General features: G+C 42.4%; 1 long non-coding RNA gene across 1 annotated transcript; it reads right to left on the bottom strand.

Moving 5' to 3' along the window:
• Window positions 1-5,796: 5,796 nt before the first annotated feature.
• Window positions 5,797-13,027, bottom strand: LOC149126623 (uncharacterized). Its single transcript, XR_016233439.1, has 3 exons — window positions 12,939-13,027; window positions 8,252-8,363; window positions 5,797-6,089 (listed from the first exon to the last, which is right to left on the bottom strand). It is a non-coding gene; the product is annotated as an uncharacterized LOC149126623 (long non-coding RNA).
• Between the last annotated feature and the right edge of the window lie 299 nt (window positions 13,028-13,326).

Genomic DNA, 13,326 nt, shown 5'->3' with positions numbered 1-13,326 from the left:
TTTTCTAGATCTGAGAAGAATGTCTTTGGTTTCTTGATTGGCATCGCATTGAATCTGTAAATTGCTTTTGGGAGAATGGACATTTTGATGATATTGATTCTTCCAATCCATGAGCATGGAAGATTTTTCCATTTTTTGGTATCTTCTTCTACTTTTATCTTTAAGATTTTGTAAATCTCATCATAGAGATCTTTAACACCCTTGGTTACATTTATTCCAAGGTATTTGATTGTTTTTGTATCTATTGTGAATGGGATTGATCTTAGAAGTTCTTTCTCAGCCGTGGTATTGCTTGTGTATACAAAGGCTGTTGATTTTTGTGCATTGATTTTATATCCTGCCACTTTGCCAAACTCCTCTATGAGTTCCAATAGTCTCTTAGTAGAGTTCTTTGGATCCCCTAAGTAAAGAATCATATCGTCTACAAAGAGGAATAGTTTGACTTCTTCCTTCTCCATTTGTATTCCTTTAATTTCTTTTTCTTGCCTGATGGCTCTGGCTAAAACTTCCAGAACTATGTTAAATAGCTTGGTGAGAGTGAGCATCCCTGTCTGGTACCAGGTCTCAGTGGAAATGCTTCCAGCTTTTCCCCATTCAATAGGATGTTGGCCATGGGTTTTTCATAAATTGCTTTGATTATATTGAGGAATGTTCCTTCTATACCCAATTTGCTTAGAGTTTTCATCATGAAAGGGTGTTGAATTTTATCAAATGCTTTCTCGGCATCTATTGAGATAATCATATGGTTTTTCTTCTGCAGTCTGTTAATGTGGTGTATCACATGGATTGTTTTGCGCACATTGAACCATCCCTGCATACCAGGGATAAATCCCACTTGGTCTGGGTGGATGATTTTTCTGATGTGCTGTTGTATTCTATTGGCCAGAATTTTATTGAGAATTTTTGCGTCTATGTTCATCAGGGATATTGGTCTGTAATTTTCTTTCAGTGCTGCATCTTTCTCTGGCTTAGGGATTAAGGTGATGCTGGCTTCATAGAAAGAATTTGGGAGGATTCCATCTTTTTTGATTGTTCTGAATAGTTTGAGAAGAAATGGGATTAGTTCTTCTTTAAATGTCTGGTAGAATTCAGCAGTGAATCCATCTGGTCCTGGGCTTCTCTTTGTTGGGAGGGCCTTTATTACTGTTTCAATTTCTGTTTCAGTTATGGGTCTATTTAGTTTTTTGATGTCTTCCTGGTTCAATTTAGGTAGGTTGCATGTGTCCAGGAATCTATCCATTTCTGATAGATTTCCCTGTTTGCTGGCGTACAATTCCTTGTAGTAATTTCTGATGATTCTTTTTATTTCTGTGGTGTCTGTTGTTATGTTTCCTTTTTCATCTCTGATTTTATTGATTTGGGTCTTTTCTCTTCTGTTTTTAGTTAGTTGGGCCAATGGGGTGTCAATTTTGTTTATTTTTTCAAAAAACCAGCTCTTCATTCGACTGATTTTTTGTAATGTTTTTTTGGATTCAATCCTGTTGATTTCTTCTCTGATTTTAATTATTTCTCTTCTCCTACTAGATTTGGGTCTGGTTTGCTGTAGGTTTTCTAGATCCTTGAGGTGAATTGAAAGCTCATCTATTTGGTGCCTTTCCAATTTCTTGATATAGGCACCTATTGATATAAACTTTTCTCTTAACACTGCTTTTGCTGCGTCCCATGAGTTTTGGTATGTTGTGCTGTTATCCTCATTTACTTCCAGAAAATTTTTGATTACTCTTTTAATTTCTTCTATGACCCATTGTTCATTCAGGAGCATGTTGTTCAATCTCAATTGACACTCTTATTTATGACGTCAGTAATCACCCGAGGCTCTTGTCATGAACTGCCAAGGCTATGGAAGCCTCTGGAGCTCACAAACTCCTACCTCATATAGACAAAGCCATAATCAAAGTGGAAGTTCTCTCCTCCCTTCAGAGAAAGGTACCTCCTTCTTTGATGGCCCCGTTCTTTCCTCTAGGATCTCACTCACAGAGATTTTTCATATAGATCATTTGTTTTTTTGCCACAGTGTCTTGGCTTTCCATGCTTGAGAAACTCTCATGGGCTTTTTAGCCAGATCTGAATGCCTTAAGAGCTGATTCTGAGGCCAAGTGCTGCTTAGGGCATCTGCCATTCTATGAGTCTGCTGTGTATCCTGCTTCCCATGTTGGAGCGTTCTCTCCTTTTTAATTCTATCAGTTAGTATTAGCAGACACTAGTCTTGTTTATGTGATCCCTTTGACACTTAATCCTATTTTTATGATCATTTATGAACTGAAACTGATCACTTTGACTAGTAAGTTGGCATTGGTACTTGCCACCTTGATGGGATTGAATTGGAATCCCCTGGCATGCTTCCAACTCTACCATTAGTGTAAGTCTGAGTCCTCCCTTTATTTCAACATTATCCATCTCATATCAGTTTCCCTCACAGCCTTTGATCTCCTAGGGGCACAGCCTTCATCTTATTTGAATCTAGTCCCCACAGTCTGGAATAAGATGATCATGGTTGCAGTTTAATGAATGTTAGTTTTACATTTTTAAGAAAGATTTATTTATTTTTATTTGAAAAGCAAAGTTAAAGAGAGGGAGAGAGAGGAAGGGGGGAGAGAGAGACAGAGAGAGACAAAGAGTGACAGGGGGAGAGAGAGAGAGGTCTTCCATCCACTGGTTCACTCCCCAAATGGCCACAGCGAATCAGCGAATAAATGGAGCCAGGAGCCTGGAGCTTCATCCACATCTCCCACATGGGCACAAGCACTTGGCCCATCCTCCGCTGATTTTCCAGTGCATTAGCAGGAAGCTGGATTGGAAATGGAGCAGCCAGGACTCGAACCAGTGCCTAAATGGGATGCTGGTATCAGAGAGAGTGACTTTACCTACTATGCCACAATACTGGCTTCAGTTTTAAAATTTTAAACAGAAGGCAGCTAATAAATTACATAGGCCCAGAAAAACAATACAACAAACCCCAAAGTGCTTATGACCCTGATTCAGTAATTGCCTACAGTCTTTTTTTCATCTAAAGCGTAGTGGGGGATCAGTTTTAGTGATCGCTCAGAAAGACTGGTCTAGGTCCAAATCCCTGGATCTTGTGAATTTTATCTTATTTGGGGAAATGATCTAAGCAGGTTTAATTAAAGAACGTGAGGTGAGATCATCTTCTATTGCCTGGGAAGGTCTGACATCTATTGATGAGTGCTCTAACCACAGAAAAGACACAAAGGGTGAGGAGGCAGCAGGCAGAGGCAGAGATTATGGTGATGTGGCCACAACCTCAGAAGCAAAAGCCACAGAATGCAGAGGACATGAAAACTTGGAGAGGTAGGGAAGGCTTCTCCTCCAGAGCTTCCAGACAAACGAGGTCCTATTGACCCCTTCCCCTTGGCCTTCTGGCCCTCACAGGATGACAGAGCTTATTTCTATTGTCTCAGCCCTCCAATTTGTAGCAATCTGTGACAGCAGCCACAGAAATCTCATACCCCTCCCGATTACTCCCTCACTACCACGACATTTTGTTGAAGCAAATGCAAGACACCAAATGACTTTGTCTATAAATAACAATGCTTATTACTAACAAGTATAGACACCTTTTCTAAACACAATCACTTGATTCTCCTACCACTCCAATATGTATACTTCATTAATATCATCAACTAATCAGCCATATCATTTCATCAGTTGTCTGACGAATGTTTCTTTGCAGTTGGATTATTTGCATCTGCATTAGGCAAGGTCCGATGACAACATTGGAACCACAAGAATCCATACACTTTGTTGAAATGGGTGAGTGACTACAGATTAAGACAGGGTTGTGGGTTGTGTGATGAGTAGGCAAAACTCAAACCCACACTCCTCAAGGTGTGCGTGGACTTATGCATGGTACCAATAACCATTTATGACCCACACCACACCATGGTCACAGAATAGCTGAGGAGACACAGAGATCTTCAGACATTATCGGAGGTTTCCTGGGGACTCTGTGGAGGCCACAGAGGATACTCCAAGGCTCTCTAAGAAGCAATGGGGTGGTAAGTAAAGTATCCATGTGGGAAGGACTGGCCTGGCAAGGTGAGCAGGTGTGCCCAGCTGAAGGAGGCAGCAGGAGGCAGAAAAGCCCCCACATGCTCAAGGAGTGGATTGGGTTCAGCACATTGGGTTCAGGCAGTTAGGAGGTGTGTGAGGAAGCATTTTGTAGGAAACTCTCACTCACTGGAAGATGTAAAGAAAAGCAGTGATATTCAGATTGGGATTTTAGAAAAACCTCTCTTGTTGTAAGTAGAGAATAGATCGGAAGGAAGTGAAGCTGCAGTCAGGGTGCCCTGTGTGCCTGTTTGCTCCCTCGGCCTCTCTGCCACCATGGGGAAGCTCACTCTAGAGAACTTCATGTGCCAAAGCCCAGATTTCCTGGGGAACATGAACATGAACATGAACACGGAGGGGCCTAGTTTGTTGGTGAAGTGGGAAATTGCTCCTACCCCTGCAGTCTGGCCCAGTGACATTCATATTCATTATTTCATAGAGACTCTGCATGAGGGAAGCCCAGGCCTGAGTGACACTGGCAGAACTGGGAGCACACTCATGTCTGTGCTCCACAGAGCCATAAGGAGCAGAATGGGGGTGCACACGCCTTGTAAGGGACAGCAGACTCCCCTGAGAGCAGAGGTTGGTCTGTCTTGTGCCTTGTGAGTCTGTAGCAGCACAGTAACTTTTCAAAAAGCAAAAGAAGAACCATTTTTTCATTATCAGAAGAAACCTGGATCTCAAAGAAAATGAGAAAGTTTTGTTTTGCTGTTACTCAGAAAGGCAACTTGGGGCCAGAGCTGTGGCATAACAGGTTAAGCAGCCACATGCAGTGCCAGCAACCCATATATTTTATGGGTGCTGGTTTGATTCCACACTGCTCCACTTCCAATCCAGCTCCCTGCCACTGTGCCTGAGAAAGCAGCAAAAGATGGCTCAGGTCCTTGGGCCCCTGCACTCACATGGGAGACCCAGATGAAGCTCCTGGCTCCTGGCTTCAGCCTGGCCTAGCCCTGGATTTTGCCACCATTTGGGGAGTGAATCAGTAGATGGGAGACTTCTTTCTGGCTCTGCCTCACCCTCTCTGTAACTCTTTCAAATAAATGAATAAACCCTTAAAATTTTAAAAAGAAAAGTAACTAGAGGCCAGTGCTGTGGCATAGCGTGTAAAGCCACTGCCTCCAGTGCCTGCATCCCATAAGGGCACCAGTTCGAGACCCAGCTGCTCCACTTCTGATCCAGCTCTCTGCTATGGCCTAGGAAAGCAGTAGAAGATGGCCCAAGTCCTTGGGCCCCTGCAGCCACGTGGGAGACCCAGAAGAAGCTCCTGGCTCCTGGCTTCGGATCGGTGCAGCTCCGGCTATTGTGGCCATCTGGGTAGTGAACCAGAGGATGGAAGACCTCTCTCTCTCTCTCTCTCCCTCCCTCCTCTCTCTCCCCTCTCTTCCCTCCCTACCCTGTCTTCCCTACCTCCTCTCTCTCCCCCCTCTCCCTCTCTCCCTCTCTCCCCTCTCTCCCTTTCTCTCTTTCTCCCTCTCTCCCTTTCTCTCTCTCTTCCTCTCCCTCTTTCTCTCTCTGCCTCTCCTTCTCTCTGTGTGTAACTGTGACTTTCAAGTAAAAATAAATAAATCTTAAAAAAAAAAGAAAAGTAACTAGTTTCCTAGGTATACCAGGATTGTCATAGGTGGATTTCTACCATGGATATTATAGGTCAATTTTTGGAGAAGATCAAACAGGCTACATTATTTACATTTTCTTTTCTTATAAAAGTTTTAATTTTAAGGGGTTCGAAGTCTTATTTCCATATAATTCAATTTTCCCATTGGTGTTTTATTATTTAATTAGCACGTATAATTTTTAAAAGTTTAATAGCTTCCTGAGAAGCTATGAACATTTAGGTTAGTATTTCAACATTTCAAAACTATATAATACTGGTTCTGCATTTTCTTGGCATCCATGTCTGCTTTTTTAGTCTTCAAAACCTTCCTTGCTTCTTCTGCACTTTTCTTATCCACAGGAGTTTTTCCTGGCTGCAGAAACTTCTTCACGGTGGGGAGGCTGCTGATTCTGGTTTTCAGGGCCTGCAGTGCACAAGTCACAGCCTCAGGGAGGAGTTCAAAGACCAAACCATCATTAGCACAGCCTGGGAAGTCTGACCCATCTTAGACAAAGATCAACTGAGTCCCCTCTGTCAGCAGGAGTATGCAGACTTGGAAATGGAAAATGAGCAATGATAATAAGAAGAGAGTATCTGGCCCGTGCCGTGGCTCACTAAGCTAATCCTCCGCCTTGCGGCGCCGGCACACAGGGTTCTAGTCCTGGTCGGGGCGCCAGATTCTGTCCCAGTTGCCCCTCTTCCAGGCCAGCTCTCTGCTGTGGCCAGGGAGTGCAGTGGAGGATGGCCCAAGTGCTTGGGCCCTGCACCCCATGGGAGATCAGGATAAGTACCTGGCTCCTGGCTTCGCCGCTGGCTGCGGCGGCCATTGGAGGGTGAACCAATGGCAAAGGAAGACCTTTCTCTCTGTCTCTCTCTCTCACTGTCCACTCTGCCTGTCAAAAAAAAAAAAAAAAAAAAAAAGAGCATATCAACATTCTTTCCTGAAGTCATCAATTTCGAGACTTTACTCAGTTGTAGTCTTCTTTTCTTATTCTTCACCTGTTAACTGGATATATTCATGACTCTTGTGCAGAATATGGAAAAATAATGAGTCTGTCATGTATCTATACGATGTCATGTATCTATGTGAAGTCTCCAAATAAAATAGGAAAATTAAAGTGGAACTTAAAACAGAAAAACTGTAAAAGTTAAACCATGAGGCAAACCAATTTCCTTACTTACAGATAGAGAGACTGCTGGACATGCAGTGGACACTTAAATCTAATGTGCAGAGGACAATTAGGCTGAGGCTGTCTCTTTTTTTAAAGATATTTATTTATTTATTTATTTGAAAGGTAGAGTTACAGACAGTGAGAGACAGAGACAGAGAGAAAGATCTTCCTTCCTTTGGTTCATTCCCCAAATGGCTGCCACGGCCAGAGCTACGCCGATCCAAAGCCAGGAGCCAGGAGCCTCCTCCTGGTTTCCCTCTTTGTCTCCCATGTGGGTGCAAGGGCCAAATCTCTTGGGCCATTCTCCACTGCTTTCCCAGGCCATAGCAGAGAGCTGGACTGGAAGAGGAGCAACTGGGACTAGAACTGGTGCCCGTGTGGGATGCCAGCGCCGCAGGTGGAGGGTTAACCTAGTGTGCCACAGTGCCGGCCCCAAGACTGTCTCTTCATTTTCAGTTCCTTTGTAGCAAGTTGCAACTTACCTCAGTATTTGAAGAAACTAAAACCTCAATTGGAATATTTTTGGTAAAAAATAAATGTGAGGCCAGTATTATGGCACAATGGGTTAAGCCACTGCTTGCAGTGCAAGCATTCCATATCAGAGTGCCAGAGTCCCAGCTCCTTCACTTCCAATCCAGCTCCCTGCTAATGTACCTGGGAAGGCAGTGGAAGATGAACCAAATACTTGTACCCCTGTCACCCATGTGGAAGACCTGGAGACCTGGACGGAGTTCCTGGCTCCTAGCTTTGGCCTGGCCCAGATTTAGCTGTTGAGGCCATCTGGGAAATCAACCAACAGTCAGAAGTGCGCTCTCTCGCTTTCTCTCTCTCTCTCTCTCTCTCTCTCTCTCTCTCTCTCTCTCTCCTCTCTCCCTCACTCTGTTGCCTTTGAAATAAATAAATTTTTAAAAATGAATAGATGGGCTTCAGACAATCACAAAGAGCTGCACTTCAGCTAGTCCCAGGCAACAACTCCTCTCACCAGTCCCCATGAGGTAGGTAATCAGGTGATTCTTTATTTGGCATCAGTGTTTGGCCTGTAAAAGCTCACTGCTCACATTCCTGAGTCAAGCTATCTGAACTTGCTTCTGAGTGCTGCCCAATTTGTGAATCATTGATCAAATACACTCTGTTAAACTTTCAAAAAAATTTAAAGCTTCTTTTCAGAGCAGCTTCATAGAGAGGAATGCATGTAACACAAAGAGGAAAAAGAAGCTAAGGTTGAGAAATGAGATGCAAAGAGACCTGCCTTGCAAAGACTGAGCAAAGACAGGGCAGCAACAAAATTAGAAAGAATTTAAGAACGGGGTGGGTGTTGTGGTACAGCAGGTTAAGCCACCACTTACAATGCTGGTATCCACATCAGAATGCCGGTTCAAGTCCCAGCACTTCTGTTTCCCAACAAGCTCCTTACCATTGCTCCTGGGAAAGCAGCAGATGATGGCTCAAATACTTGGGGTCCTGCTACCCACAGGGGAGACCAAGATGGAGTTCCTGGCTCCTGGCTTTGGCCTGGATAGTCCTGGCTTTTAAGGACATTTAGAAAGTGAACCAGCAATATGTACAAGCACACATGTATTGCCTATACACAAATCCTTTTAAAATGTGGCCAGGTTTATGGTGTAATAAATTAAGCCCCCATCTGCTATGCCAACATCCCACATGGATGGAGTCGCATTCCATATATGTAGTTCCTGACTCCTGGTTTTGGCCTGGCCCAGCCCAAGTTGTTGTGGTCATTTGGAGAGTGAAACAGCAGGTGGAAGATAGTTTCTCCCCACTACTCCGGAACTCAGCCTTTCAAATAAATAAAATAAATTTTTTTTAAATGCGAGCAGAGTCTATAACAGAAAGGGGGGGTTTTCTCTTGAGAGTATCCTCCTCCAACTTATATATTATAACCTAGCAAATTCATACAGCATAAATGAAGGCCAGATAAAGCCTTCGCCAGATCATAAAACCTGAGGGAATTCATCACAACTGTGCCAGCCTTACAAGAAATGTTTAAGAGAGCTCTATGTCTAGAAACAAAGGAAAGAAAAACATCTTCATAAAAACATGTGAAAGAATAAAACTCAATGATGAAGCAGACATACAAAAGAAACAGAGAAAATAATCCAATTTCAACACCACAAAAAACCATTAAACCAACAAAAGAAACAATAAGAGAGTCATAAAGGATCAAAGAATACACAAAACAATCAGAAATCAATGAACAATTTGACACAACTAAGTTCTTGTGTATCAATAATAACTGTGACTGTAAATTGATTATATCTCCCACTCTAAAGATAAGGACTGGCTGAATGAATAAAGAAACAAGACCCAGAATTTCAAGATAGTGGAATAGGGAGCAGTGTACTACACTAGGCTAGGGGTAAATAGTAAAAAGCAAAAAAGTGTAGAAAGTACATTCTCAGGGGGAGAGTTACAGAGAAAAAACACAGTGGAAATTCTATAGGAGGAGGAATGCCGTAGATCTGTGTGCAAAGTGTGGAGACTCAGCACAAACACAGACATGACACATGACTCAAACAGCTGAGAGCCAGAGAAAGCGTCTGCTTTGAAGACTGAGGCGAGATCAGACTGTAGCAACATCAGCCACTAGCGACATAGCCAGAGGGAAAGCATGGCATGAGTCCAGCCTGGAGCCCTAATGGGGAGAAGGTACTTGCTAACCAGTTTTAAAAAATGGGCACATTTCTCTCACCCCATCCCCCTCCACAACAATGCCCAGCAATTGGCTGAGAGAGGGCAAGCCCTGTTTTGGGCATAAGCAGCAGCTGCGGAAGACCTTGTGCACATGGACAACAACTGGCTGAGACAAAATGCCATCTCAGCATCTCAGTTGTGGTGCTACAGCAGGGAGAAGGCAACGTTCTGCCAGCAGCTCTTGTGTACACCTGTGATTCAGAGATTCTAGCAGAGGGAAAAATCTGCATTCCCCACTGACTTTGAGTCTGGCTGGAAGGATTGACAGGGGCTGGGCACCCATGTAGGACTGTGAGGCCACCCAAACTCCTAATGTACAACAGTCTCCAGGACTTAAACCACCTAACAGAGCACCCACAGGCAGCTAACTCTGGGAACATCTGACTCTCTATGGACAAGACAGGCTAGCAGGGTGGTGCGGATGCTCTGTACTCCATGACTGTGGGAGTCCTGTGTGCTAGGGCTGTGGGACTCTGTGGCTATACAACATGGCACAAAGTACAGCTGATTCTCTGGGCAATCACTATGTGTGGCTCCACATGCTCAGAGCTCTCTGATTGCCTGGGGTGGTCCTTGCAATGAGTTCTGTGCTCACAGCAAGACTGCACAGATCCTTTGTGCAATTCATTCAGCAAATGCAGCTGAGTGTTACACCTGCTATGGGCTAACATCCAGGCACTGATCATCTTGCAAGAAAGGAGGTGACCATACCAACCATCCTGTAAACAAGAGGAGATCAGCAACTTGGGGGTCACTCTGGATACTTGCCCCACCCTGGAGCACAGATCAGAGCTTCCTGACCACACCCGGAACACACCTCTGGGTATTCACTGAAAGTGAAGACATTCCACTAAGCCACAGAGGATTAGTTCCAAGATAAAGACATCAGAGGAAAAAACCAACAAGTATCACCACAAGTGATGAAAAATAAATGCAGAAATTCAATAAAGAAAACATTATGCCCCCTCAAAGAATATAATGACACTTCAATATTAGAATATGAAGATGAAGAGATTGATGAAATGCCTAAAATGGAATTTATAAGATTAATATTACAATTATTCAGAAGCAATGAGAAACAAATCCGCTGATTAAAGAAATCCATACATGACATGAATGAAAATGTTTCCCATGAAATTGAGATTTTTGAAAAGAAGTAAAAATGAAATATTAGAAATGAAGAAATCAATCAAACAAAAAATACAGCAGAGCCTTAACAACAGAATCAGTGAAGTAGGAGAATAATATTCAAGACAGAAGTCAAACCTTTGGAAATTTTTCAGTCAGACCCCCAAAAAAGAATAAAAAATTAAAAAACAGTGTTCAAGATTTATGGGATACTATCAAATGAACTAATATATGGGTTTTAAGTTTCTGAAGGTCTGGCAAGAGAGAATGAATTAGAAAGCCTCTTTAGTGAAATAATTACAGAAAAGTTCCCCAATTTGGATAAAGAAAGGAACATTTAAGTGTAGGAAGCACATAGAACTAATAGACATGACTGGACTAGATCTCTACCATGACACATTGTGGTCAAACTTTCAACAGTAAAACATAGAGAAAATGTTCTAAAATGTACAAGAGAGAAATGCCAAATTACTTCCAGAGGATCTCCAATTAGACTCAGAGCTGACTTCTCATCAGAAACCTTGAAGACTAGTAGAGAATGGAGAGACATACTCCCAAGTCTTAAGAGAAAAAAAAAAAACTGTCAATCCAGAATACTGTACCCTGAAAAGCTCTCATTTATAAATTAAGGTGAAATAAAAACCTTCCATAACAAACAAATTGAAAGAATTTGTCACCACTCATTCAGCCTTACAAAAGATGCTTAACGAGGTACTACACACAGAAACAGAAATATAGTCATCATTATGAAAGAATGTGAAGGCAGAAAATATCCCAGTAAAAGCACAAAGCGAATCCAAAGTAAATAACAGGAATATTTATTTAAAAATATTACTTATCAATAGTAAACTTGAATGTAATTGACCTAAACTCTCCAGTTAAAAGATACAGACTGGCTAACTGGGTTAAAAAAAAAACTATCTATTTTTGATTACAAGAAGCACCCCACTTTCATCAATGGACAAATCAACTTGAAAGAGAATCAAAAAAAAAAAAAAACAACAGCTAATCAACACTATGGACTGAATGGACCTAATGGATAACTACAGAATCTTTCATCCCACAGTGACAGAATACACATTCTTCTCAAGTGCATGGGGTTTTCTCTATGATAGGCCATATACTAGGCCATAAATCAAGTCTCAGCAAATTCAAAAATATCAAAATCATGCCATACATCTTCTCTGACCACAAGAATTGAAGCTGGATACAACACAACAATTCAACAATCTCAAGAGTATATGAAAACACGGGGGGACCGAACAACAAGCTCCTGAATTAAGATTTGGCCATAGAATAGACCATGTAAGTGAGCTAACAATGCGTCTCAAGGACCTAGAAAAGTAACAGCTAAACCCAAAATAGTAGGAGGGAAGAAATAATTAAAATTAGAGAAGAAATAAACACAATTAAAACCAAAAAATAATACAAAATATCAGTGAAATGAGAGCTGGTTTTTGAAAAAAATAAACAAAATTGATACACCATTGGCTCAACTAACCAAAATAGAGGGAGTAGACCAAAATCAATAGATTCAGAAATGAAAAATGGATAGCTTCCTGGACACATACAATCTACCAAAATTGAGTCATAAGGACATAGAACACCTAAACAAACCAATAACCAAGACAGAGATTGAATCGGTAATAAAGAACTTCCTGGGGCTGGAGCTGTTGCTTAGTGGGAAAAGCCACTGCCTGAAGTGCTGGCATCTCATATGGGCACCAGTTTGAGTTCTGGTTATTCCACTGGCTCTCCAGCTCTCTGTTATGGCCTGAGAAAGCAGTAGAAGATGGCCCAAGTCCTTGGGCCCTGCACCCACGTGGGAAGAAGCTCCTGGCTCCTAGCTTCAGATCAGCACAGCTTCGGCCACTGTAGCCACCTGGGGAGTGAACCAGCAGATGGAAGATTCTCTCTCTCTCTCTCTCTCTCTCCCCTCCCTCTGCCTCTCTGTAACACTGCCTTTCAAATAAATAAGTAAATCTTAAAAAAAAAAAAAAAAAGACCCCAATGAACAAAAGCCAGGACTGGAAGGCTTCACTGCTCAATTCTACCAGAGATTTAAAGAACTAATTTCAGTTTTTCTCACACTATTCAAAACAATTGAAAGGGAGGGAATTCTCCCAAACTCCTTCTATTAAATCAGCATCACCTTAATTCCTAAACCAGAAACAGATACAACAGGAAAAACAGAACAATAGACCAATATCATTGGTCTATCATTCCCATATCCCTGTGTCATCCACACCACCCACCCTTACTTGGGTCTTCCCCACGTGCAAAGGGCTTATCTCCTGCTGCTCCCAATAAATGGTTCACTCCTCAAATGTCTGAAATAGCTTCAAGTCACTGAGCTGAAGCTGGGAGCCAGAAACTCAGCCCAGATCTCTCACATGAGTGGCAGGAACCCAATCACTAAAGCCATTACCACCACCTCCCACAGTTTTCATCCGTAGGAAGCTGGAGTCAGGAGCCAGAGTCCAGAGTTGAATCCAGAGGTCGTTTACATTATCTTGGCAATGTGACAGGAGGCCAGTTGTCAAGCTTGTCAGCAGAGTTCTCAGTAGCAACAGAGACTCATACACAAAAAGAGATAAAAGATGACGATGCCGAAGACAGCAACAGTCAAAATGGATTCCAGGGAAAAAG

This window comes from Oryctolagus cuniculus, chromosome 5, assembly GCF_051225735.1.
Source record: "Oryctolagus cuniculus isolate XC-2025 breed Fujian yellow rabbit chromosome 5, ASM5122573v1, whole genome shotgun sequence".
Lineage (NCBI taxonomy): Eukaryota > Metazoa > Chordata > Mammalia > Lagomorpha > Leporidae > Oryctolagus > Oryctolagus cuniculus.
The sequence above is the reverse complement of the archived record's forward strand: the minus strand, read 5'-3'. Positions and strand labels throughout refer to the sequence as shown.